General features: G+C 40.8%; 1 protein-coding gene across 1 annotated transcript in view; it reads right to left on the minus strand.

Moving 5' to 3' along the window:
- Rbcn-3A (Rabconnectin-3A) overlaps window positions 1-12,261 on the minus strand; it is a 2,573,828-nt gene that overhangs the window by 2,561,161 nt on the left and 406 nt on the right. The window lies entirely within an intron of this gene.

Raw genomic sequence — 12,261 nt, forward strand, 5'->3', positions numbered from 1 at the left:
GTACAAATTTGTTAAATAAATGAAATGAAATAAATCCAATGAATGGTTAGTACAAAAAAATGTTTGTTTGCTACTTCATATATGTAATTTAAACTTTTAGGTGTCGAGACAAATAAAAAGGTCAGTTCAATGAACTTTTACGCATATCGAATGATGATTCGACAGAACTATGACAACCACTTACTGAGATATCGACGATTATTCCAACAGTATGCAGTTGATATGTACGTTAAAGTTAAGACAGAACGACTTAATTACATTCGATACAATCAGTCGAAGTTGCGATCTGAAGAGTATGTTTACTTACGAGATGCGATGAATAGTGATCCGGATATTACAGCTATTGGTCGACTCACTATTTTGCCATCGACATACATTGGCAGTCCTAGACAAATGCATGAGTACTCCCAGGACGCGATAACTTACGTGCGCAATTATGGACGACCGGATTTGTTTGTAACATTTACTTGCAATCCAAAATGGCCAGACATTACGAATCTGTTGCATCCCTGCCAATCACCAAGCGATCGCCACGACGTCACAGCACGAGTGTTTAAACAAAAACTCAGATGTTTGATGGACTTCATTACGAAACAACGTGTATATGGTACTGTTCGATGCTGGATGTACTCAGTGGAGTGGCAGAAGAGAGGTTTACCCCACGCACACATTCTGCTTTGGATGGTGGAGAAAATTACACCTGACCAAATTGATCACATAATTTCCGATGAAATTCCTGATGTTGATATAGATCCAGAGTTGCACGAAATGGTGATGGCCAATATGGTTCATGGGCCATGCGAACAACACGATCCATTTTCGGTTTGTATGTCGGACAATAAATGCAAAAAACGCTATCCACGTGCTTTTATTTCGGAAACTCAAACTGGAAACGATGGATACCCTCTCTATCGGCGTGGCTCACCCGCTGACAATGGCAGAACATCCATCACTCAATTGAAAGGAAAGAATTTCTTGGTTGATAACACATGGATCGTTCCATATTCGCCTATTTTTCTAAGGCATTCAAAGAACATATAAATGTTGAGTACTGCAGTTCAATAAAAGTCAATTAAATATGTTTGCAAATACGTCACCAAAGGAAGCGCTATGGCGGTTATTGGCGTGGAACGAGATGAAATTAGCAAATTTCAAATGGGCAGATATGTCAATTGCAATGAAGCAATCTGGAGAATATTTTCATTTGCAATACATGAACGCCATCCGACTGTTGTGCATCTGGCAGTTCATTTGGAGAATGGCCCATGAGTTTATTGCAACGCAGAGAACATAGTACAGCGAGCGGAACGACCACCAGCAACCACTTTAACAAGTTTCTTTGCAACTTGCGCCAGTGATCCGTTCGCGAGAACATTGCTTTACTCGGAGATGCCACATGGAATGCATCGTCGAAGAAATGGTTACGCAGGAAGTACGTCCACCCAGTAGATGGTTATCCAGGTGTTTTTTCAACTGATGCATTTGGAAGAATTTACAGTATCCATCCAAAGAACGATGATTGCTTTTACCTACGTTTGCTTCTGGTCAATGTACGCGGTTCAACTTCATTTCAATCTTTGAGGACTATAGATGGTACCATTTGTGCAACATTTCGAAAAGTATGTCAACAATTGCAATTGCTTTATGCAATAGGTTTCTCACCAGCCACTGCATTTCGTGCACTTTTCGCTATAATAATTTCGACATGTCAGCCTTCAAACCCGCGTCTATTATGGGATACGTACAAAGATGACATGGCAGAAGATATTTTGCACCGCTTGCGACTCGCGCCAAAAATTCCGAGTTGCAAATGAACGCTGACATCTGGAATGAAGAATTAGTCCTTATTGAAGATTTATGTTTACTCATGAGTGGAAAACTATTGATTGAAGTTCATATGCCAGCGCCAAGCCGTCAAGCAAGAGATGTACTGAATCGCGAATTGGAACGCGAGCGTCCTTAAGATATAACTCACTTGCAAGAACAAGTAGAAACAAATTTTCCACTGTTGAATGAATGCAAAGCGTGCGTACAATCAACTAATAAATGCTGTAGATAATGGAAACGGTGGCATATTTTTTCTCGATGCGCCCGGCGCGACCGGTAAAACGTTCCTATTGTCTTTAATACTAGCAGCAATACGTGGTCAAAGTGGTATTGCATTAGCTCTTGCATCTACCGGAATTGCGGCATGAAATTTATAAGAAAAACACAGTTGTCCTGCGGGACAAATTGGTGAAAAATAATTGAATATTTACTTGAGTAGGCAAATTTAAAATAATAATTGATAGTTCTCTAAGATCAAATAATTGCAGTAACCAAAGAGGTTGTGCATGTGACAAATCCCGGAATAAAAATAATTCTTCATAAAAGTCATGACGATTCTGTCCTGGTGGCCTCCGCAGAAATTGCATGACAAATAAGATCATATGAAAAAAAAGATATAATGCTGGAAAATATCGAAGATATAAAAAGAACATTTAAAGTATACGAAAAACCTTTTCATCCACTGTACCTTCCATCTACCAATTAGCTGAACTCCTACTACTATAATTCACCTTGCTCTTCCATCAATTACAGCTCTTCAATTGTCTGCAGTTAGTTACAAATTTCATAATCAGCCCGTTTAAAAACAAAAAAATAAAAACTATTAAAAATTTTTTTAATAAGAATAATAATGAAAAGGAAAGGAAATGTAAACCATTTTTACCTATATTCTTTGTTATAAATACTATTTTAAAAATAAAATTAACGAAAAAAAACTTTTTTAAAAATAAGCTTTTATTATTGGTTAATAAAATTAACTAAAAAGTAAAAAATAAATTGACTGTAAAGAAATATAACACTTTATAAGTTCATTATAACCTTTAACGATAATTGGGCTTTTTCGTCTGCGACAAACAAATTCTATATTGTACATAATTATATATTTTTAATATTAAAAATTTAGACCTAAATTATTAAATCTTACAGTTTATATCACAGTCCTAATTGTTCTAATAAAAAGCGTGTTAAATTTTGTTGGTATAATTAAGAACATTTAGGATCTCCTTTTCTTGCTATCACAATGTAACACGTAATAATTTAGGTGTAAACTTTTAATGTTAAAAATATATAATTATGTACAATATAGAATTGCTTTGTCGCAGACGAAAAAGCCTAATTATCGTTAAAGGTTACAATGAACTTATAAAGTGTTATATTTCTTTACAGTCAATTTATTTTTTACTTTTTAGTTAATTTTATTAACCAATAATAAAAGCTTATTTTTAAAAAAGTTTTTTTTCTTTAATTTTATTTTTTACTTTTTAGTTCGTTTTATTAACAAGTAATAGAAGCTTGTTCTTAGAAAAGCTTTTTTCTTAAATTTAATTTAAATATGATTTTTTTTTTTTAATTTTTAGTAGGGTAAAATATTGTTTAAATTAGTTGTGTAATCTTTACTTAGTTATTTGTAACGTTTCTCATCCTATCCATTTCTTTTAATGCATCAACATTACAAGGTTTCTTCGAAGTCATCTTTGAACAGTCAAGTTCTTCTATTCGAGTGTTAACTAACTTAAAATCATATTTTATTGTGACTTTGCCTATGTCGCGTTCAGATTACAACTACTAATTGCGGATCTCTGCTCTGTGGGTTAAATCTGTTTTAAAATAAAATTCAAACTTTCGCTTAGGTAAAATTCCATCGCCAAAAGTCCGTAAAACAAAATCAAGTGTGCAGAAAAGTATGCAACACTTACCGATAACAGCCTAACCGCGTTAGCGTTCGTTGTATCATAGAATTTTTACATATAAAAATAGCGGCTGTTGTTTGCAAGGTTGCATTCCTTTGAGTTTATCGCGTTTACACCATGAAATGTTGTAAATGATTTTTCATACAAAATTTGACAGTTCGTTTATGCACTACACCTTTTGCAGTTTATAATGCGAATATATAACTTTGTATACAGAAATATAAGTTTATACAAAGACTTATCGAAGAATAAAGATGTAGCAGGGACGAAAAATAGTGTGAAGCAAGCTTCACATAACCTTTAGTAGGTCACATTCACCACTTACCACAGCAGAATTTGTTAAACTACCACTGTCTGTATTTGTTATTTAATAATTATTTGTACACTTTTTATTCAGCTAATCTGTTCAGAATTTACATTTTTACAATCTAAAACTACAATCAGTGTATTTTGTGTGCTTAAATTATGTTAAAAATTGTGTTAAAAATTTTTGGTGTGGTGGAAGTGGCCTACTAGAATTTTGTGAAGCTTCGCTGCTTTCCACTGAAGTTCGCGCATGCAACATCTTTATTCTTCGATCAGTCTTTCGGGGTTATTCTGTGTACTTGACAAATTGTCAATAAGTTGACAAGTAATCAAGATTTTTATCAAGTTGACAAATATTTCTATTCTGTGCATAGCATGACAACTCTAAAAAGCTCTACGACCTGTGCTTTTCACCATATTGTGGTGAACTAAATTAGCTAAGCGTGGGGCAGTTGAGGGCGAGCAGTTTAATGTGAGTTATAAGGGAGTAATTTGATGTGCTTGCAGATATATGAGTCGTGGCACAGTGGATGACGTACCCGACTCACACGTTTGCGGTTACGGGTTCAAAACCCACTTGCAAGAAAGCATTTTTTTAAATTTATTATTTCTTTTTTATTTTATAAATTATTATTTTAATGGACTGTATTTTATTTTCATCTAAATCAACGGTTTAGTGCAACAATCGCGAAATGGAAAAAACGTAAGAGTTAAATATTGTTCTTAATTTTTTGTAACAAATATTTTAAAATCATAGTTTTTTCAAAGAAATCAAAAGTGGAACGTGCTACGCATGAGAAATTGGAGGGATATGTCTCATTTTATGCTTCTAACCCCGAAATTGGAATAGGAAAAATAAATCGCTGAGTTTTTTGGGGGTCATTTCGGCATGGATTTGGGGACTCCCTCGGGGCATTTGGGGTTTCCCTCGGGGTCATTTGGGGATCATTCCGGGACAGGTTTGGGGACTCCCTCTGGGTCTTTTGGGGGACATTGCGGGATTGTTTTGGGGTCCCCATCGGGTGCATTTGGGGGTCGTTACGGGATCTTTTTGGGGACTCTCGGGTTAATTTGGGTGTCTTCCGGGATGATTTTAGGGACTCCATCGGGGTCATTTAAGGGCCGTTCCGGGATGATTATGGGGACTCCCTTGTCGTCTTTCTGGGGTGGTTTTGGCGACTCCCTCGGGGTCTTCCCAGGGAGAATTGGGGTCGTGCCGGGATGATTTTAGGGACTCCCTCGGAGTCATTTGGGAGTACTCTGGGATGGTTTTGGGGACTCCCTCGGGGTCCTCTCGGGGTCATTTGGGGGCTATTCCGGGATGGTTTTCGGACTCCATCGGGTCCTCCCGGGGTCATTTAAAGGTCGTTCCGAGATCTTTTTGGAGACACTCTGGAGGTCATTTGGGGGACATAACCCCCAAATAACCTCGAGAGAGTCCCCAAAACCATTCCGGAATGACCTCGAGAGAGCCCCCAAAAAGATACCGGAACGACCCCTAAATGACGCCCGGAATGTCCCTCAAATGCCTCCGAGGGAGTCCCCAAAACCGTCCCGGAATGATCCGCAAATGAACCCTTGGTACTCCCCAAAACCTCCCCGTAATGATCCCCAAATGACCCCGCGGGAGTCCCCAAAGCCATGCCAAAATTACCCCTAAACGACCCCGAGAGTCCCCATAAACATCCCGGAACGACCCCCAAATTACCCCGAGGGAGTCCCCAAAACTGTACCGGAATGATCCCCAAATGACCCCGAGGGAGTCCCCAAAACCGTCCCGGAATGATCCCTAAATGACCCCGCGGGAGTCCCCAAAGCCATGCCAAAATTACCCAAGGGTGTCCTCTAAACCGTCCTGAAATTACCCCCAAATTCTCCAGAGGATCTTCCCACAATAATAGCAAAAGTAATAAATCTTCCATTTTCTCTCGATCGCACAATAACAGAATTCTAATTTAAGTTTATCCGTATAAATTAAATTATCAAGAGTGTTTGACTTATTGACAATTTGTCAGCGAAAAGGCTTTTTATTTTTTACATAGAATAGCAATTACTTGATAAATTATCAAACTTGACAAATAAGCAGATGGTGAATTTGTCAAGTGCACAGAATAGGGCTGTTTGTTTATATTAGCTGTGTTTTTTTTCTCATCTATATAAGTTTACGCGACAAACTTTAAATACACCTCTGAAATTTCTACGTATAAAATTAGTACTACTAAATTGCAATACGCATTATACTCAGATGTAACTAAAATTGTCTATGTTTCACCCTCTGCACTAATTCTCTGTAATCTATGCGCGTCCATTATTTATAAACAGAAATACAACAGAGGGTTGTGTCTCCGCTTTTCGCTACACCCTGCTGCTGTAGCTAGTTCTTTAACCACCGCCGCTAGATGGGTCTCCTAAGCATTATCTAAGTGAGGATAGGCGTTATTATAAGCTTTTATTTACCTCCACTTGGCTGTTGTATGTAATGGAATCTTGCAAGCTGAATTTGATACACTTCCCGGTGTCCGATTGAGCTGAAATTTTGCACACATGTATAACTCCGATGACAATGCAATATTACTTAATTAAATCTTGGAAAATTTGAGCAGATGTGGAAATTACGCGCGTTCGTTGAACGAAATATTGAAAATCTATTGATCCTCGCTAGGAAGTTAGCCACGTTCCATCAACTAAGCAGCACTTTAGCAATACTACTGTTATTATTTGGCTGCTCAAACACACCCATATTAATTGTGCATTAAATCTAAAATATACAACTCAAAAATGACTCCGGTTGTTATGTCCGCAGCATTTATTTGGTTCAAATACACAACCAATAATAGCCAAAGCCATAGTAATTAACACGGGTCATCAATTCTTTCTCTGGTTCAAAAGCTGAACTACCAGCGCTACCGTCATCAGCTCAGTGTCATCATTGCCAGTAGCGCCAATAACACCAACTCGTGCCTTACACACAAAAGTCGTTTCACTCAATAGCGCAAGTGAAATGTACCACGCACTCACTACTAAGTAGCGTCAAAAATTCGCTTGGAGTCATTTCGTCAATGAACTACCATTGATGTTAGATTCAAAAATGTCAGCAAAAAATCACACAGGTCAAGCAAATGCAAACAGATATAAGACTAGGTAAACAAACTCTTCAATCGCAATAAAATTACAATAGAGAAAAAAAGGGAAATAAAATTTTATAAAGTCAAACAAAGAGTCTTACACAATTGTCCACACAATTATATAAGCCTCTTTTTCTAAGGCGGATGGTGTAGCATGATGCAGTATGCCCTTCTACGCCAATGCATTTTTACTGACTCAAATAACCACTTGAGTTCATTTGCATTTACCAAACCATTCAATATATCGATCAACCAACTTATGTATGAATCACATTAACGATATGTAGGTCACTACACATTATGCTGACAAACCATTTTTTATTATGAAACTATGTACATTGTAGCATGTAAGCATTAAGGTAAGTACGTATGTGTAGGTTAATAACTTTTGTATAAATAGGAAAGAATTTCTTCAATAAAGAGGAATATCATTCTGACGCTAAACTTCAGCGCTTCAATTTTATTATTATTCGGAAATATTACACCCCACAGTTTTCTCATTTCTGGAAATAATACTAAAACAAAGAATGTTTAATTCCCGGAAGTTTTTAATTAATGAAAAAAATGTACCTTTTATGTATTAATTTTTTACGTTCTAAAATCCAATTTCGATTACTGAGTGGAATAGCACCCAGAAAGGTGTTCTACGCAGAATTACTGTGTGTACGGCTACGGGTGTTCTACGCAGATGACTTGAGAAAAGCAAGAGTAATTTCTTGTTCAGTTAATATCTATTATTGCTCATCTGGCAGCACTCTTCACCATCAGGTGTTTTTCTTCAACAACGAATCAAGTGATTAGAGTGTATTTTCTGTATTTTTATTACCTAATTGCATATTAATTAGAGAAATTAGACATTTTTTTTTCACTAAATCGTGAATATCAAATTGTATTAATCTATCGAAAAACAAAACAGGATGTGATTTGTGCGCTTAAAAAATTGTAAATGTTCGAGAACAATATGTACAAGACGAACCAGTTTTTCGCATAAAAGTTAACTTACGCTTTCGGATTCTTAATCTAGACGTGAATACGCGTTTTTTGATACCTCACTCGAAAAAAAGGCCCAAATTTCGGTGGGCGCCATAAACTGCACAATTACCAAAATTACTCGCTTCCCAAGGCAGTCGGCTCTATGTACCGGAGCGACTCGGGATTTTTCCCGACCAAGGACTGTCATTTCAGTGTAACCCCATTTAACTTATTGCGTTCCTCCCACAAATTGTCATCCTCCCAGCAGCTCCTTTCAGCGGGACTGCTCCATATTCTCTTGCTCCGGGAAGGTATCGAATCCAATCCGGGTCCGTCTCCTGACCCCGGTCTTGAGAAATGGTTTTGCTGCATCTGTCGGAAAAGAATCTTTTTAGGACGGTCATACTCTGTTTAGTGTGTCTCGTGTAAGGGATGGTTGCATCGTACAGGTTGTTCTGGGCTTGACCCCAAAACCTGACGTCCACGTAATTTTTATAAACCTTTTGTGGCTCCTTGATATTCACGCCCAAGGGCGTCCCGTAGTCTACACCTAAGCGCCCCCCCCCCTTCCTCACTTCCTGCCAGCAGCCCACTGCTGCTCGCGCCCCACGGCGACAACAACTCAAACAGCTGCTACCACTCATAACTACTATCTTCGTAGTAGAGTCGGTAGCAATGCTGAGCCTCAGCCCCTGCTACCTTCTTCTCCCCCCTCTTTTCCGGCAGCAATCATGTAGGTCAGGGAAACAAACTCTTAGCCCCAAACCCCGTTTGCACCGTTTGCCAGCACATAATATATATGTTTGCGACATCCGCCCAATTCAGCTCCTGCCTTGGGCGGTGCCACTTTCCTAGATGTTCTGGTCTCCGCGACGGCAACCCCCCGACGGGTTTCATTGCGCCATGTTGCCAGGTCGCAAACCCCAATCTACCGGGTACCCCAATTCTTGCCCAAGGACGCCCAGTCCCAGGGCCACAACAGCAGTTGCGTCCTGGCCTTCCTCAAACCAGGCGTAGTCACCCGTCACTTAATCCCAGAGTGGCGACGTCTCCCCCTATGCACTCAGAATTCTGCAGTTAAACTGTAATGGACTAACTGGGAAGATCACGGAGATAGTCGATTTCATGAAGCGGCACAACATCCGCATTGCTGCGATTCAAGAGACTAAACTCACAGCAAGATCTGCACTGCAAAATTGTTCTGGGTATAATGTCCACAGAAAAGATCGCATGAGCGGAAATGGAGGCGGCCTCGCGTTTATCATACACCACTCTGTGCAATATCATATATTTGATCCTGGCTTCGACCGCAGGGACAATGTCTTAGAACGTCACGGCCTATCTGTCCCGTCAGGCGATGCAAACCTAGAAATCATCAACATCTACATCGCTCCTGCCACCTGTTGCCCCAGTGGATACCGCCCTATGACTAGCGCCTTACTCACTGGCAACAATCGCATTATCTTAAAGGACTTTAATGCCAATCGCGATATATGGCATTCAAACTTGCGGGCGGACAGTAGGGGTGATATGTTGGCGGATCAAATAGAAGAAACGACGTTCTGTACAATAAACGGAGACACCCCCACACGTATGGTAGGAAGCTGTCATAGCTCGCCGGATATCTCAATCGTGAGCGCAGAACTCGTAAACTGCGTCAACTGGCAGCCGATGGTAACATTGGAATCCGACCACCTGCCTATACTTATTTCGTTCGAGCGTATCGCCGACTTCATCGTTACAGAAAAACACACTTTCATAAACTTTAAAAAAGGAAAGTGGGACGAATATAAATCTTTTACAGACAACCTCTTTGCTGCCCTCCCTATCCCGACTGATGCCCGCCAAGGGGAGCGTGCTTTCCTCAAGCTCATTGAATCCGCCTCGGCACGTTTCATTATAAGACAGCTCGACCCAGGCGACCCCCAAATAAGGGATATAAACCAACGCATCAGGTTGCTTGTGGATGAACACAAGCGGGCGAAATAGGAGGTGCACCTAAGAGGTTGTAACCTCTCTGCCGGTGTGGGTAAACTTTGGTCCACTGTAAAGTCCCTATCGGTTCCGTCGAAGCACAATGACAAAGTTTCCATCGCCTTCGGCGACAAAGTTCTGTCGGATTCGAAAAAAGGCGCGATCGCTTTCTTCCGTCAATATGTAATGCATTCTACGGTCGACAAAGATAGACGGAGGGCCAACAGACACGCACATAAACATAAATTCAGCGCGTCACCAATTACCATCACCGCCAGAGAGGTTGAAGATGCCATTGGTCACGCTAAACCATGCAAAGCAGTGGGCCCAGACGGCATAGCCATGCCGATGCTTAAAAGCCTAGGGAAAGAGGGTTTGCAATACTTAGCACATGTCTTCAACCTCTCTTTCCACCTTTGTCATCCCGAAAAATGGAAAATGGCCAAGGTGGTCCCGCTACTAAAGCCTGGGAAACCAGCTAAGATAGGAGTCGTATCGTCCGATATCTCTCCCATCCTCAGTAGCAAAGACGCTTGAAGCCATTTTGCTCCCATACTTCCAAGCAAATTTGCAGCTAGCCTATCATCAGCATGGCTTCAGAAAACTCCATAGCACCACCACCGCGCTAAATGCCATCAGATAAATTGCGGTTTAAATCAAAACCCCCACCATAGAACAGTACTCGTAGCGCTAGACCTATCAAAAGCTTTTGATACGGTCAACCATGGCACGTTACTGCAAGACCTGGAAGGGTCTACCCTTCCCCCATTTCTTAAAAGGTGTACCGCAAATTATCTGGGTGGTCGGCAGGCATCGGTGCAATTTAGAAACGAAACATCAAAACCAAGAAGAATTAAACAAGGGGTGCCACAGGGTGGTGTCCTATCCCCACTTTTGTTTAATTTCTACATATCTAAGCTACCTTCACCAGCAGAAGGAGCCACTATCGTTTCATACGCCGATGACTGCACAATAATGGCCACAGGCCCACATATCGATGAGCTCTGCAACAGAATAAACGGCTACGTCCCTGATCTCTCCAGTTTTTTCGCCTCGCGAAACCTGGCATTATCACCGACTAAATCTTCCGCGACCTTATTTACAACATGGACGTCCCAAATGTCGACCATTTTGAACATCCACGTCGATGGCACTACGCTACCGACTGTCCTACACCCCAAAATCTTGGGTGTGACGTTTGATCAGGATCTACATTTTTGTGAGCACGCAGCCGCAATTGTTCCGAAAATCCAGAGCCGTAATAAAATCCTCAAATCCCCTCCTGGCAGTACCTGGAGAAAATATAAAGAAACGCCCATTACTACATACAAAGCAATTGGCCAGCCGTTTACGTGCTACGCGTCACCCATATTGTCGCCAAGCCTAAAAATTACCCACTGGAAGAAGCTACAGGCCTGCCAAAATACTGCTCTCAGAATCGCCACGGGCTGTCTTCTAATGTCCCCAGAGCACCATCTACATGAGGGGAGAATACTCCCCATCAGGGAGAGAAATGAGATGCTAACCAAACAGTTCCTGCTGAATACCCAGAAACCTGGGCCTCCAAACAGACCTCTGATTGATGAGCCAACACCGCCTAGGGGCTTAAGGAGTAAGCATTTTGAAGAAATACGGCACCTGAGAACCCAGCCGTATGAAGCAAGAAAATACAAGCTGGTCCTTGGTGAACTCCACAAACAGGCGTCGGACCTTTATGTCAGGAATTGCCCGGTGACTCCAGTACTCGGAAAACAGTACCCAAAACTTGTGGAAGAGGAACGCATACTCCCCAGGGAAACGCGTGTCACTCTTGCTCAACTTCGTTCTGGATACGGTAACAGGTTAAACTCTTACATATCCAGAATCAACCCCGACATACAAATGTTTGCTCCGCTTGCAATGTGTCCCCACATGACACCAACCATCTCTCTAATTGTAATGTGGAACCAACGCCTCTAACCCCCCTTTCATTATGGTCCACAACAGCAAGTTTCCTTGGACTCCCGTTAGAAGATATTGATGACAATTTGTGATCGGTCGCGGCTTTTCGGTGGGGCGAAGCACTGCTACAACAACCAAAATTACTCACTGATTGTCGTTGGGGAACGCCCTGATAACCTATGTGCAAAATTTCAAAGTTCACAACC

The sequence above is a fragment of the Eurosta solidaginis genome, chromosome 4, assembly GCF_040869045.1.
Source record: "Eurosta solidaginis isolate ZX-2024a chromosome 4, ASM4086904v1, whole genome shotgun sequence".
Taxonomy (NCBI): domain Eukaryota; kingdom Metazoa; phylum Arthropoda; class Insecta; order Diptera; family Tephritidae; genus Eurosta; species Eurosta solidaginis.